We start from the raw sequence: 16,808 nt of genomic DNA, 5'->3' as shown, positions 1-16,808 counted from the left end.
TTGTTGATATCTGAAAACGTAGCCTGTTTGCGGCTCTCGATGACCGGAACGGCCACTCCTGACTTAGTGCATACTGATGTGCTTCATTTCTCACATAGGTAATGAGACCAATGTATGTTGCCAGTTATTACGGTGACATAAATTTCTCGGCCAAAGGCCACACGTCAGGACCCTACAATGATGGATCCTAAATCTGGCCAGTAAGTGTCACTCTGACTCCCTTCCCCAGGGACTGTGAATGTTGCAGCATCCCCAGCTGCCCCGGGGAGTGAAAGAACTTACTCAGAAATGGCACCAAGGACCTCAGCATGGCAGCATGCAGCATATCACTAATGCCACAAGGCTGTCCTTTGCATTAATTTTTTGAATTGCATCCTAAACCTACCATTCAGGGAGTGGTAGAGTACAGGGGGTGAAATTCTTCTAAGCACAAAAGAAGAGCAGGATCTGGTGTGATTGTATCAGATGATCTTAAGGTGGCCAAACAGGTGTATAATGTGATGGGAAAAGACAAAAAGATGCCTGGATACATAGGGAGAATGAGGGGATATTGCCCCTACATGGTGAGATCTCATTTGGAATATTGTGTACAGTTCTGGAGATCACATCTTGAAAAGCATATAAAACAGCTGTAGTTGATCCAGAGGACGGCTACTAAAATGGTCAGTGGTCTTCGTTCTATAGCATATGAGGACACACTTAAATATCTAAACATGTATATCCTAGAGAAAAGGCATAATAGGGGAGACATGACAGAGACATTTTGCTTGGGTCATAGGTGGACTTCTTTCAAGGGAAGGAGACTCTAGAATGAGGGATCATGAGATGAGGGTGAACGGGGGTAATCTAAAGAAATAGTTAGAGGATAGTGAATGCATGGAACAGCCTCCCTGTGGAGGTGGTAGAGACAAGGACAATATCTCAATTCAACAAAGCATGGGATAAACCCCGAGGATCTCTGAGGGAGTGGTTAGGATTGTAAAGCTGAATAGTTGGTGTGGATGGGCAGCTTAGATAGTTTTCTGCCATCATGTTTCTATGTTTCTAGGTCTGGGATATCCTGCTCAGTATGGGGCAATGGGAGGACCCAGAGTTGGCGTCAAGGTTCTATCCTGCCGTTGACCATGAGAGTACGTTCTGCCCCGTCTTTAATGCTTTACCCCACGCTTCACCTTTCAGTTACATAATCCGCTGGTGTTAGGAGGCATTTGCAAACACTGTTGCTGCATTTTTGGTTCAGGTTTTGGACACTTGTTCTTTTGAGAAGCTAAAGGACAGACGGAATGCAGGACAGAAGGGTGTAAACCAACTGCCAAACACAAGAATAATGAAAGCACAGCCCCAGGGTGGAAGGTGAGGTCTGCCCTCTCTGCTCATCTCCCTTGCTCAGAAACAAAATTGTTTTGTTGTTCTCTTACTACAAGGTTCCTGTTTCTGTCCTGTCACTGTAGGCAAAAACGTTTAGAAACAAGGCAACTATATATTATGTGTGGACAATAGATGGCTGGGCCATGTTCCTCATGTCTTTGTCGCAGATCACAAATTTGTAGGAATCTGACAGGAGCTGTGATGGGCGCACACCTCCTATGGCCACCAGAGCTGGACTGAAACCACCCACTCATTTCACATAGACTCCTGCCGACCTGAGCTGGGTTTGATCCAGTGACCTATGTGAAAGGTTCTCTGGTGTGTGGCAATTCCCTGGAGCCATTCAGGACCCACCCATGCTTTTCTCTGCTAAGCAACTGGAAATCCTGCTAAACCAGAATTAAAAGGGAGACAGTGGCATTTTTAAGCAGAACCGAAAGAAAGAAGGCAATCTGTGCTGACCTTAAAAATGTAAGAAATGCCATACTGAGTCGGACCAAGGTCTCTTGAGCCCAGCAGTTTGGGGAAAGAATGCATTATACTGGACACTTTCTGACACTGGCTAATCCGGGTCACAAGTACCCAGCAGATCCCAAAAAAGCAGATCTATTTCTTGTTACTCACTCCCAGAGATAGCAAGAGTTCTCTCTAGCATACCTGGCTAATAATGGGGCCGATGCAAAAAAAGTGCGGAAAGTGGGCGCTGAAAAGTCAGTGCCCGCTTTCTTAATGCGTGCATGGCGCCCGCAAGGGGGCGAAATGCTATACTGCAATTAGGGGGTCGCTCTAGCAAGGAGGTGCTAGGGGTCGTTTGCATGACCTTAGCGCCTCCTTGCTAACACGACCCCGCGGTTACTGGCGGTCTGCCGGCTATGAACACTGACACCGATATGCTCGGCATCGGTTTTCATAACTAGAGTCCGCAGGTTTTCATAATGCAGCCGGCCGGTTATGAAAACCGAAGCCGAGCATATCAGCATCGGTCTTCTTAATGCAGCAGGCTGAGGTTTTTTTTTTCTTTTTTTTAAACTTTTTTAAAAAGTACAGAAAAGCTGTTTTTTTCTGCTTCTCTGTTCTTCTTTTCAATGCGCTCAGGTATTCACGCCTGCTCCAGGCAGGCGTGAATACCTGAGCGATAAATGTGTGTCTGAGACGCACATTTATTTTTTTGCATTGGAGTGAATGAGCAATAGCCTCATTCTCGTGCATTTGCATGTGATGAGCGCTATCTCATTCACTCCGCGTCGGCTGAGCGCCCTGTATTGCATCGGCCTCAATGTGCTGAAGAACACTCGTTGAAACCTCTTTTAAATCACACTGTTACTCACTATATTGTCCTTGCCTACAAGCTGAATGGGATTTGCCTCAAAATCCCCCAATTAGAGTTGGCAAACATTATCAGCAGGGCCATCTCTCCTTCAGCTTCTCAACTACAAATCCATAAAAATGCAATGGGGCAAAACCAGGACTGGCTCAGCCTGAACCTGTCAACAGGGAACCTGTCTGTTAATCCTAATATACCACCGGCTATTCCCTATTGATTAATAGCAGTTTGTGAACTTATCCAAACCTATTTTAAACCCAGCTATGCTAACTGCCTTAACCACATCCTCCAGCAATGAATTCCAGAATTTAATTGTGCGTTTAGTGAAAAAGAATTTTCTCTGATTTGTTTTAAGTGTGCTACTTGCTAACTTCATGCAGTGCCCCCTAATCTTTCTATTATCCAAAAGAGTAAATAACCAATTCACATTTACCCGAGTGAGTCCTTTCAGGATTTTGTAGACCTCTATCATATCCCCCCTCAGCCATCTCTTCTCCAAGCTGAAAAGTCCTAACCTCTTTAGTCTTTCCTCATAGGGGAGCTGTTCCATCCCCTTTATCATTTTGGTCGCCCTTCTCTATACTTACTCTAGTGCAACTAAATTATTGCATTCAGCAGTCTGCTTGCTAACCTCGCGAACCACCATCCTTACCTCCAACACCGGGTCAGACATGCCATCACCCGGTGTGGGGAAGCCCCATCAGGCCAGCATGAAGCAAGGTGCTGTTCCCTGGCGCAGCAGGAGGACGTTGGCCATGATGCAGTGTGATGCTGCCAACTCTAGTGTGCTGTGCCTTTCCCTAAGTGCACATGTCTCCCTTCGGCTTTTAAAAAGACCATGGCAGGAAAAGTCCTGTGGCCCCTGAAGATGACATCACCAGTGCTGCCCTATATAAGGGCAGCTCCCAAACAGCAACTTGCCTCAGCAACAGGTTACCTACTTCCAAGTAGTGCAAGTTGCTCCTGCATCTGTCTTTTCCTGCATTTGTCTTCAGTTCTTCATCCAGAGTCCTTGTCTTATTTATTTATTTATTTATTTTTAATTTATTTTTAATTTTTATATACCGATGTTCCTGTATAATATACATATCGCACCGGTTTACAAGGAAATAAAACTGTTGCCTCGTGGGCAGCTTACATTGAAACACATAACAGAGAATAACTTAGCAATAAATAACTTAAATTACAGAGAACAGACAAAAAACTGATTAGACTGCAATATAGAACTGTTAAGAGACATATGAGCAGAAGGAGAAGGGGATCAGGGTCTATAATGTAATCGTATTCCTCGGATCTTAGTTTTCCAGGGATGTTTGGGTGAGAGCTCAAGTCTTTAGTTTCTTTTTCATTTTGAGAGACCTGTGGCAGGGATCTTGGCAAAGGGGATCGGGGTCTATAATGTCAATGAAATTCCTCGAGTCTTAGTTCTCCGGGAATGTCTTTAGCTTCTTTTTGACTGTCCTGTGGCAGGGCTCTAGGCGAAGGCGTCTTCATCTCTTCTATTCTTCAACGGCTCCCTTGTCTCCCGCCTGTTCTTCTCCATGCCTTCCTGTCCTGCCTATCTTTCCCAGCTTTCCTTTTGGACGAATACCTGGTTTGGCCTTGGTCCTATCTCAGTCACATTGATTTCTACCTACCACTGACATGCTTGTATGTCACTTTCCACTGACCGCAGACTGTCACCGGACATGCCCAACCTCTGTCTTCTCCGACCAAGCTACCCTACAATGAACCTCACCGCCTTCAGTAGAGGCCCCCACCTGCCAGCCCTAGCAGCCAAAGGCTCAATCCGAGGGGAACATGGGCTGGTAAAAGCGAAGCTGCAGTTGGGCCTCGTCTGGGTCAGACTGTCGAGGTGGAGACCTGCAGGGCTCCTCCCTGCAGGTTGTGCAAACACCACCTTGATCCAAGGGTCCACGAACACAACAGGTTGCTGAGGCCATGGACCTGGTGGGCTAGAATTCCCTGCAGGCCATTGTGGGCCTTGCCCACCAGCTACGGAACAGCAGCAGAACTTGGAGATCCTGACCGCATTCATGGACCGGTTCTCCACCCAACTGAATACGCTAACCAGTGTGGCGGTGCCGCCACCCTCTGTACCTGCACCACCACCTCTAGAAACCATTCACCGGCAGATTTCCCACTTACTGGCTCCAATCCCGTTATTCCGGGGACACCAAGAATTGCCGCAGATTCCTGAATTAATGTCACCTGCACATCCAATTGCAGGCTCCACTATTCACGAATGACCAGTCAAAGACTACTTATATAATATCTCTGCTGGATGGCTCTACCCTGGCTTAGGCTTCTCCCCACTGGGAAAGGGGAGACCTGCTTTTGCTCAGCCTACAATAGAACAATTCAAGCTTGTGTTTGAGGAACCAGGCCGGGGAACAACAATGGCCTCTGACTTAATTCATTTACGCCAAGGCTCCAAAATTCTGGCAGAGTACGCCATTGAGTTTTGGACCTGAGCATCCAAATTGAACTGGCAAGAGGACTCACTGTTTGCTATTTTCCTTGAAGGGATTGCACCCAGGATTAAGGATGAGCTTGCTATCCGAGACCTTCCCACCTCGTTGGAGGAACTTATATCCCTGACCAGGAAAATGGATCACCAGCTCAACAGAGAGTCTGGGAGAGCCATCCCATGAAAAGAAGCATTGTCTTGGCGTCGAAGTTTCAGAATCCTCTTACACCTCTGTCCACTCCTCTGCCTACTTTGTCAACTGCAGAAGAAAGCATGCAACTGGGGCGATGTTGCTTATTCCGGAAGAAAGGCTTCGCTGCAGGCAGCAGAGCCTTTGCTATAATGTGCGGGCCAAGGGCACTTGTGGGCTCAATGTCCCCTTAAGTCAGGAAACTTCCATGCCTAGGGTCCTTTGGGGAGGCGACCCTAGGCCTCACCATTCTCATATCCCAACTACTGGTCCCCCTTTGTGGACTCGGGCTCTGGAGGGAATTTCATCCTTAAGGAACATGTCGAGCAACTCTTGATTCCAACAGTCAGTATGGCTGCTACATTAGTCATTTCGTCCATTTATGGAGTTCCTCTTCCTAGTCGAGTCATGCTAATAACTGAACCCGTGACCTTGTGCACTGGCCTCCTACATCTGGAGAAGCTCAGCCTGCATGTAATCTCTAGGGTCATTCATCCTGTTATTTTGGGCCTACCTTGGCTTCAGAGACATCAACCGCAATTCGACTGGGCTACACTGCAACTTGCCTGTTGGGGTTGCCACTGTTCAAACTCTTGCTTGAAGCATATTAAACCCTCTTGTAACATGACCGTGTCTGTGGTATTTCCAGGGCTCCCTCCACAGTACGCGGATTTCCAAGATGTCTTTTCAAAGAAGATAGCCAAAATCCTCCCACCATACCATCCATATAACTGTGGCATGGAACTACTCCCAGAGAGAAAACCTCCACGCAGTCGGGTCTATCCACTGTCCCTTCCCGAGAACCAGGCTATGACTAACTATATCCAGGAGAACCTGGAAAGCGGATTTATTCGCCTGTCTTCATCCAGGGCAGGTGCTGTATTCTTCTTTGTTACAAAAAAGATGGCTCCCTCAGGCCGTGCATTGATCATTCCAGCCTGAATGCAATCATCAAGAAGGACCAGTATCCATCATTCTCAATAGTAGAACTTTTTAATCGCCTAGAAGGAGCTAAGATATTCACCATGCTGGACCTCAGAAGGGCATATAACCTCATATGTATCAAGGCTGGAGATGAGTAGAAAACAGCGTATAAAACTCGGAATGGACACTACAAATACTTAGTTTTTCCATTTGGGCTCTGCAACGCAACCCCTGTTTTACAAAAAATGGTCAATGAGATCTTTGGTAACCTTCTCTACTCCTGTATGGTTGTATATTTAGACTTAAGTAACAGCAATAGTGATTGGGAAAATGTTGAAGTCCACAGAAACACAAATAGCTGTTCAAAGAGGTGATTTATTCATTAACAGGAGATAACATCTTATTGAATCATGTTCACGGTCCCCCGACATGGACCATGTTTCATTTGACTGCGTCGGGAGAGACCAGATCTCAGTATAGTGGATACAAGGGCTTATTGATAAGATAAAGGCACGTCTTATTATCAAAATGACTTTGATGAAAAAGTGCCACACTGTTCCCAAAGAAATTAAGGGAAGAGGTCTCAGCAGCAAGATTACTGATGCCAATAATAGCAGAAGCCATTCTCTAAGTCACCTTGATTAATAGCAGGTAATGGACTTCTCCTCCAAGAATTTACACACACCTTTTTTAAACCCAGCTACACTAAGAGCATTAACCACATCCTCTGGCAACAAATTCCAGAGCTTAATTGTGCATTGAATTAAAAAGAATTTTCTCCAAATAATCTTAAATGTGCTACCTGCTAACTTAATAGAGTGCCCCTAGTCCTTCTATTATCCGAGAGAGTAAATAACAGAGTCACATCTACCCGTTCTAGACCTCTCATGATCTTAAAGACCTCTATCATATCCCCCCTCAGTCGTCTCTTCTCTAAGCTGAACAGCCCTAACCTCTTCAGGCTTTCCTCATAGGGGAGCTGTTCCATCCCCTTTATCATTTTGGTTGCCCTTCTCTGTACCTTCTCCATCGCAACTATATCTTTTTTGAGATGCGGCGACCAGAATTGTACACAGTATTCAAGGTGCGGTCTCACCATGGAGCGATATAGAGGCATGATGACATTTTCCGTTTTATTAACCATTCCCTTCCTAATAATTCCTAACATTTTGTTTGCTTTTTTGACTGCTGCAGCATAGTGAGCCGATGATTTCAATGTATTATCCACTATGATGCCTAGATCTTTTTCCTGGGTGGTAGCTCCTAATATGGAACCTAAAATTGTGTAACTACAGCAAGGGTTATTTTTCCCTATGTGCATCACCTTGCACTTGTCCGCATTAAATTTCATCTGCCATTTGGATGCTCAACCTTCCAGTCTTGCAAGGTCCTCCTGCAATTTATCAAAATCCACTTGTGATTTAACTATTCTGAATAATTTTGTATCATCTGCAAATTTGATAACATCACTCATCGTATTCCTTTCCAGATCATTTATAAACATATTGAAAAGCACCGGTCTAAGCACAGATCCCTGAGGCACTCCACTGTTTACCCTTTTCCACTGAGAAAATTGACCATTTAATCCTACTCTCTCTTTCCTGTCTTTTAACCAGTTTGTAATCCACGAAAGGACATCGCCTCCTATCCCATGACTTTTTAGTTTTCTTGAAAGCCTCTCATGAGGGACTTCGTCAAACGCCTTCTGAAAATCCAAATACACTACATCTACGCCACTTTGCACCAGGCAGGCAAATTACCAGGAAGTCCTCATGTCCACCAACCACCCTGCTATCTACATGTCTAATAATTGAATCACCAACTATGATGGCCGGCCTAACCCTTCCCTGCTGGGCAGTAGCCCTGGGAGAATTGTTCTCAGTGTGAGAGGTCAATAGCAAGTATCTGGAGAGCAGGTCCTTGCTACAGGATCACTTCCTGCTACATCAGGGTGATGTTCTCCTACTGGGAGACCTTTCTGATCCAAGGCAGCACTGGGGCTGCCAGACTGGATTTGGGACTTGGCTACTATGTCCCTAAAGGTCTCATCAATGTACCTCTCTGTCTGCCTCAGCTCCTCCAAGTCTGCCACTCTAGCCTCCAGAGATCGGACTCGTTCCCTGAGAGCCAGGAGCTCTTTGCACCGAGTGCACACATACACTCTCTCACAGGCGGGTAAAAAAATCATACATGTGACACTCAATATAAAAGACTGGAAAGCCCCCCTCTCCTCTGTTTGGAGACACAGAATTTTTATTTCACCCTTCCTTCTTCTTGCTTCATTTTTACCCTTTTTGGACTCATCTAATATTTTTTCCACTTGGAGCTGATAACCCATGGTACCTGGGAATCAGTATACGAAACCATTGAAAGAGGGAAGTCTTTTATTCAGAACAACAGAATATAATTGTAAATAGCATCTAATCATCTAATCAACTGTCATCAGTAAAGAAGTTGGAAACCATCATTCTTCTCGTGGGTGTTATTTGGATACTGAGACAGTATAAAGCTTAGGGTTATGTACTGAGGATGGGGAATAGGGCTTGGAATGCAAAGAAGCGAGGTATAAGAACTATTGTTCATCCCCACCCCTAGGAGACTGGAGTTCAGAGAGTAAAGCTGAGAAGAAAGGCATCGCAAAAAGGGTCAATTTCTATCTTCTCTCTATGTGCTCCTGGGTGTCAGTTTAGAGGATCTGTCCCACCCTTGGGCTACACTTGTATCTCAGGAGCTTTGCTAACTTCTAGCTCTGAGCCCTCACTATGGATGAGCATATTTTCAAACACAGAATTAGGGGTCGATTTTCTACTGTAGGGGTTGGGGGACACACACAGCATATATGCTGTACAAATTAGCCACTTGCAAATATATTTACAGTAGGTTACAGTTACGAGGGTAAGTGAAAGATTTTGATGGACTATGCAATGTTTTCATAGTCCTTGGTACACAACACTAAGCTTTACACAGTCTCTGCATCCAAATAACACACAGGAGAAGAAGGGACTTGTAGCTCCTGCACTTCTCAAAGAAACTGCATCTACAAGGCCACAGGTACCATGAAGTAAAAGTGGAACTGGCTCCGCCTTAGTGTTCACATCACCCCATTCCCTGTGGCCTTTAGTCACACTAGTGGACAGCAAATCAGACAAGTCAACAGAGGAGGCTGTAGGAGTCACACCCCGGCTGAATTAATTAGCACACAAAATAAAGAACAGCGGCCAGTTGTCCCCAATGCCAAAATAAACAGATTTCCAACCTTTTTTGTGTTTCTGATTTAATTTATTCTCTCTCCACTTGTTTTTTTCTTGTTGTCTTAGGGTTGCCACCTCGTGCCAGGGCAGTCAAACAGGATGAACCACTCCAGTTCCCACTGATTTCCCTAAAAATATCAGAACCACAGTACAAACTCCATTATCTGGCATGCATGTGGGGGCTGATTAATTGAAAATGCCAATTATCTGCGAGCCCACTGTTTCCAGCACCAGGCAGCAGCCTGCAGGGAACAGGATGGGTGGGGATGATGGAGTGGGCAGAGCACAGCCAAGTCACTTTGCTCCCTAATCCAACCCTTCCCATCATTGTCCCTTGCAAGGAACAGGAAAAGAGGAGGTGGTGCAGGAATTGACAGAGCAGAGAAAAGCTATGTAAACCAACCCTCTCTTTCCTGATTAGCTGAGCACCCCGAATAGCTGAATACCAGATAATGAGGCTGTTACTGTAGGGTGACAACTGGATGGCATTGTCTTGCCTGGCTCCTTTTAATTAAGGAGGACCTGCGATGGGCAGGGCCGTGAAATCAGCAATCTCATTGCCTGTATTCCGCTGACCACTAGCCTCCAGGGCCACATCCTCCTACCTGCCAGATCTTCTCTTAACCTTCCCTCCCTACGGACCTGATCTTCAGAAACAGGGACCTGTCCTAAAAAACAGACTGAGCTGGTGGCGACAGCAAGTTGTGAGGGTTGGCAAAATGAGCCAGGGCAACCCTCACTCCCACCTCCAAATGGAGGCCAGGGTGGCCAATCCTTCAGTCATAGCCACTAGATGGCCCTAGGTCCCTTACTATCGGGACTAATAACAGCTTTGTGGTGTTTTCCATTCCTTTTCAGACTCTCCAGTGAGCTGACTGTGACTGGCTATCCCAAGGACATAAGGTAAAGCTAAAAATATAGAGAGCATGGTCATTTTGGCTCTTGAAGAGTTAGGAGCTATTTTTCCTTTCACCCTGCTGAGTTTGGGCCCTACTAACCCAACTAGGTATTTTTCCTGCATTCAGAGGAGATCCCCTCCATCAGTACACTCCCTGTCTGAGAGGGTCTGCCTCATTTTTGGAAGAGAAAGAGAATTTTGGAGACTTTTAATCAGATTTTGGATTAATTTTCTCATTCAAGGAAGGACCCTGTGCTTTGGGAAAGGGACAAGCCCCAATCCTGAGGGCAGGGGCTGGAGACCTGTGAGCTACCCCTCTAATCCTGTTATGACCTGCGGTCCGCGGGCTGCCCCACAGGCCACCATTCTTATCTCCAGCCTAGCCCGAATAGCAGCGGGCTGCTGCCACTGATTTCCCCCAGGGAAGCCGCACTTCCCCAACACGGCACATCCTCCCTAGGCGCACACACGCAGCCCTCCTCGGGCCTTAAAGGGGCTGCAGCTAGAAAAGCTCCGCGGCCCCTGATGCTGGGGCCTATAAGAGGCCTTACATTGCTCATGGCCTCTGCAACAGGTCTCCTACCTCTGCGAACTGTTGCACTCGCCTGCCCAACCAGGCTGTCCCTGGTTGCTCCCAACACGGCCTAGTGCCTTCTGCTCTTCACACAGGTGAACACCGCACTCCAATGCAGCAGCACCGCTGGCCCCATTCCTCAATAGGCGCGCGCGGGTCCTTCACGGCGCCTAATGATGATATCATATGCTAAGCCCTATGAAAGGCCCTTGCTGTCTCTCTTTCAAGGTCTCAGCAACAGATCCAGCTATGCTTTGTATTGCATGTTGCTTCCCAGCATCTTGTCTTCGTTCCAGCCTTGTCCAGCTTGACTTCGGTTCTTGTCCAGCTTGACTTAAGAAATTGCCATGCTGGGTCAGACCAAGAGTCCATCAAGCCCAGCATCCTGTTTCCAACAGAGGCCAATCCAGGCCACAAGAACCTGGCAATTACCCAAAAACTAAGAAGATCCCATGCTACTGATGCAATTAATAGCAGTGGCTATTCCCTAAGTCAACTTGATTAATAGCCGTTAATGGACTTCTCCTCCAGGGACTTATCCAAACCTTTTTGGAACCCAGCTACACTAACTGCACTAACCACATCCTCTGGCAACAAATTCCAGAGCTTGCCCAGCCCATTTTCTGTTCTGCTCCATTTGACTTCTCCCATGTTGTCCGCTTGTTCTTGTACTCCCCTGCCTGCCTTGCTTATCCGTTCCCCTTCTCTCCCCTCAGATGGATACCTGGTTTGCCTTCAGCTTGGATTTTGGATATGCTTGACTGCTGTCTGCCTCTGACCATTGGCTGGACCTTAAATATGTCTGACTGCTGCCTGCCTATGAGCCTAGCTAACCACAGACCATCTCTTCTGTCATCAACAGAGACTCCACCTGCCAGCCCCAACACCCAAAGGCTTAACCCAAAGAGAATGAGGCCTGGTATAGGTGAAGGTCCTGACGAGACTCTGCCTTGCCTGGGTCCACCTGCCAATGGTGGGAACTTGCAGGGCTCCTCACTGCAGGTAGAGTCAAGCCCGTCTCGGTCCAAGGGTCCACAGACGCAACATACAGTTTGTATAACGATGAGTAGAATGTGGTAAGTTCACCCTCAGGACTTGGAGAGCATACAAGCTAATCCTCTGAGAGACCACATAAATAGTTCACATGTACAGTTTCAGTTGTGGAAAGTATGTGGGACATTGATCAATGTGTTGGAAATAATCAGTAAATTTTATTTGAACGCCCAGTCTGTGTCTAGCCTGTCTGTCCCTGAGGAGAATATAGTACCAGAGAGATACAAACACTTAAGGAGAAACACGCTATCACCTGGACCAAGAAGAATTTCCTTCCTCCCTCCACAAAGAACTCCCCCCGCCCCCTCCCCAGGATCGTTAGAGAGAAGGGGTAGGATGAATAAAGAGGACCCTGTAGGGGAACCAGAAAGATGCAGAGCCTTTGCAGGGCCTGGGATCAGAGTGTGCACGCGCTGAGTTTTGGCACATGCACTTTCACAACTTGTCACCATCACAGCCAGGTCAAGGACCGGCTCCTGTTTGTAAAGAAAAGGTTCATAGAGGGGAAAGGGAATTGTGGATGGAACAGCTCCCCTATGAGGAAAGGCTGAAGAGGTTAGGGCTGTTCAGCTTGGAGAAGAGACGTCTGAGGGGGAATATGATAGAGGTGTTTAAAATCATGAGAGGTCTAGACAGGTAGATGTGACTCGGTTATTTACTCTTTCGGATAGTAGAAAGACTAAGGGGCATTCCATGAAGTTAGCATGGGGCACATTTAAGACTAATCGGAGAAAGTTCTTTTTTACTCAATGCACAATAAAGCTCTGGAATTTGTTGCCAGAGAATGTGGTTAGTGCAGTTAGTGTAGCTGGGTTCAAAAAAGGTTTGGATAAGTTCTTGGAGGAGAAGTCCATTACCTGCTATTAATCAAGTTTACTTAGGGAATAGCCACTGCTATTACTGGCATCAGTAGCATGGGATCTATTTAATGTTTGGGTACTTGCCAGGTTCTTATGGCCTGGATTGGCCTCTGTTGGAAACAGGATGCTGGGCTTGATGGACCCGTGGTCTGACCCAGCATGGCATGTTCTTATGGTGAGGAAAAGATCCAGGGGGAGAGATTGTGGAAGTGAGAAAGCTTGGGAGGGGCAGGGGAAAGGATTGCTTGTAGAGGAGAGGAAGAGATGAGGTCAGGTGGAGGGGGATGACCTTTTATTTTTTTTCAAAGTTACCAAAATAGCACAATATCATGACAAAGATCGACAAAGCAACAAGAGTGTCTAAAAAGAAGATGTTCTGTGGCACATACCAGAATAGAATCCTCAAATACTAAAAATATTTTAAAATGTTACAAACCCAACTCTATGCACGTCAAGGTGTGTGTTAACAATGGACTTCCACACACACTAGAGGATTATGTCCTGAGGCCTAGCACTATAAACAAAGGTCAGCACCCTTACGTCTGGCAGCTTATTCATGGTTAAGTTGGGTTCTTAAGGGAGTGTCCTGGGTAAATAACTAGAGACGTGGAGTGCTCTCAACCCAAGGACAGCAACATGAGCTCAGCAAGACAACATCCGCCATGCCCATGACCAGCAGCAAGAAAGCAAAACCATATTTCTCTTCCCAAAACCGACTGACACCATTCCAAAATTCCACATTACTATTAATAAAAAATGTTTTATTTTGTCCCCTCAAAGGTTTGACCTCAGTTACAATGAATAAAGTCAGATGTCAGCCAGGGTTCCAGGCTGGTGTGCCAAAGATCCAGTTTTATTGATCAAATCATTTCATAATAATTTTTTTTTTTTAATTTTTTATTTATTGAATTTTCAAATATTTCAATTTACATTGATGATATATAGGAAAAATTTGGTAGTTATACAAAGAAAATTCTCAAATTCCAATATGTCAGGAAACAAAACATCAGTATAACATTTCCCAAATATTATAAGAAAACATTTCATAATAATTTAATAGTTTGATTTATATTCTGCCTTTCAGGATACTTCAAAGCAGATTACATTCAGCCAAGCAGATGAAATTTAATGTGAATAAGTGCAAGTTGATGCATATAGGGAAAAATAATCCATGCTATAGCTACACAATGTTAGGCTCCATATTAGGTGCTACAACCCAAGAAAGAGATCTAGGTGTCATAGTGGATAACACATTGAAATCGTCGGCACAGTGTGCTGCGGCAGTCAAAAAAGCAAACAGAATGTTGGGAATTATTAGAAAGGGAATGGTGAATAAAACGGAAAATGTCATAATGCCTCTGTATCGCTCCATGGTGAGACCGCACCTTGAATACTGTGTACAATTCTGGTCGCCGCATCTCAAAAAAGATATAATTGCGATGGAGAAGGTACAGAGAAGGGCTACCAAAATGATAAAGGGGATGGAACAGCTTCCCTATGAGGAAAGGCTGAAGAGGTTAGGACTTTTCAGCTTGGAGAAGAGACAGCTGAGGGGGGATATGATAGAGGTGTTTAAAATCATGAAAGGTCTAGAACGAGTAGATGTGAATCTGTTATTTACTCTTTCAGATAATATAGAAATGAAATGAAATGACGGCAGAAGAAGACCAAATGGCCCATCCAGTCTGCCCAGCAAGCTTCACACATTTTTTCTCTCATACTTATCTGTTTCTCTTAGCTCTTTGTTCTATTCCCCTTCCACCCCCACCATTAATGTAGAGAGCAGTGATGGAGCTGCATCCAAGTGAAATATCAAGCTTGATTAGTTAGGGGTCGTAGGGGAAGTAACCGCCACAATAAGCAAGCTACACCCATGCTTATTTGTTTTACCCAGACTATGTTATTCAGCCCTTATCGGTTGTTTTTCTTCTCCCCTGCTGTTGAAGCAGAGAACTATGCTGTATATGCATTGAAAGTGAAGTATCAGGCTTATTTGATTTGGGGTAGTAACCGCCGTAACAAGCCAGCTACTCCCCTCTTTGTGAGTGCGAATCCTTTTTTCCACATTTCCTCTTGTTGTTGAAGCTTAGAGCGATGTTGGAGTCACAGTAAGCATGTGTATGTTTATTGAATAAGGGTATTGACTCCAGGCAGTAGCCATCATTCTGGCGAGTCACCCACGCTTCATTGGTGGCCTCTTGACTTTATGGATCCACAGTGTTTATCCCACGCCCCTTTGAAGTCCTTCACAGTTCTGGTCTTCACCACATCCTCCGGAAGGGCATTCCAGGCATCCACCACCCTCTCCGTGAAGAAATACTTCCTGACATTGGTTCTGAATCTTCCTCCCTGGAGCTTCAAATCGTGACCCCTGGTTCTGCTGATTTTTTTCCTATGGAAAAGAAATAATTGAAAGACTAGGGGGCACTCCATGAAGTTAGCATGGGGCACATTTAAAACTAATCAGAGAAAGTTCTTTTTCACTCAACGCACAATTAAACTCTGGAATTTGTTGCCAGAGGATGTGGTTAGTGCAGTTAGTATAGCTGTGTTTAAAAAAGGATTGGATAAGTTCTTGGAGGAGAAGTCCATTACCTGCTATTAAGTTCACTTAGAGAATAGCCACTGCCATTAGCAATGGTTACATGGAATAGACTTAGTTTTTGGGTACTTGCCAGGTTCTTATGGCCTGGATTGGCCACTGTTGGAAACAGGATGCTGGGCTTGATGGACCCTTGGTCTGACCCAGTATGGCATTTTCTTATGTTCTTCTTATGTTCTTAAGTTAATGCATACATTCAGGTGACTGAAAATACACTTACCTTCATATGGCTGATGGACCCATGTGAAAGGTGACTCAATTGGTTGACTAATTTTTTGTTTTGTTTTTGTTTTTTTTGGTTTTTTTTACAAGAGACACAGTGATGGGTAAAAAGCCTTAGAAAATTAGGCCCTAGGTTTTTCAAAATGTAATCTGAAAAGCATAAAATACATTATAACTAAACAAGACAGGAGATCTAGGAATAAGACTGAAAGAGGCAACAGCAGAGCCAAAAAAAAAATCATATTTATATTTTTGAGAAATCAAGCGAGTGCAAATTCATTTTGGAGTTGAGCCTATCTAGCACCTGGGATTTATTATTTTATATTATGAGATTAAAACTATCAGATTTAATTCTAAACAGTTACAAGCCAGCTATTAAAAAAAAACCCAAAACAAAACACTGTGTGCAATGGCAGAGCGCCCAGATTGGAATAATTTCTCCTCCGTGCCAGAAGAACGTGTTGGCCATGGATAATACCCAGTGAAGCCTTCTAAGAAAGTGTCTCAGTTTTTCATGAATAAAGTGAGAATGACAGCCTAATGCATCAGCAACACGCGGGCAGCCATGGCTGGGATGCATGGCCAGTGAGCACAGTTCTGAAGAGAGGAAAAGGAAGCCTGTGTTGCTAACATCATTATATTTTTATCACAATATTATAACTGGTGACAGAAAGGAGACAGCAGCTTTGCTCTGTGATTTCAGACTTGAGGATCAAACTTCTAGCCTGCAGCAGCAGGTTTTAAGCAACTGAACTGTCCAGTGTTTAATTTAGGACTATTAAATCTTACTGTCGGCAGAAGATTCTCCTGCACTGGGCAAAGGCTATTTTAGCATCTTTATTATTAATTCATTCATTATTATTATTTTTTTTTTTTGTATATTTAACCCAGGCCTCAACAGTCTTGCTTTTGTATCTGAGACCATTTAGCTCCACGTCCAGGCAGAGAAGCTGAGACTGTCCTGACTGCATCCCATTGCAGGCAGAGAAATTTACTCTCTGTTATTCTTAAGGAACTCAATAGGGATATAACAACAACTACAACTCCCTGCCTGCAGTGGGGCATTCAACCA

This window comes from Rhinatrema bivittatum, chromosome 8 (assembly GCF_901001135.1).
Source record: "Rhinatrema bivittatum chromosome 8, aRhiBiv1.1, whole genome shotgun sequence".
NCBI lineage: Eukaryota > Metazoa > Chordata > Amphibia > Gymnophiona > Rhinatrematidae > Rhinatrema > Rhinatrema bivittatum.
The sequence above is the reverse complement of the archived record's forward strand: the minus strand, read 5'-3'. Positions refer to the sequence as shown.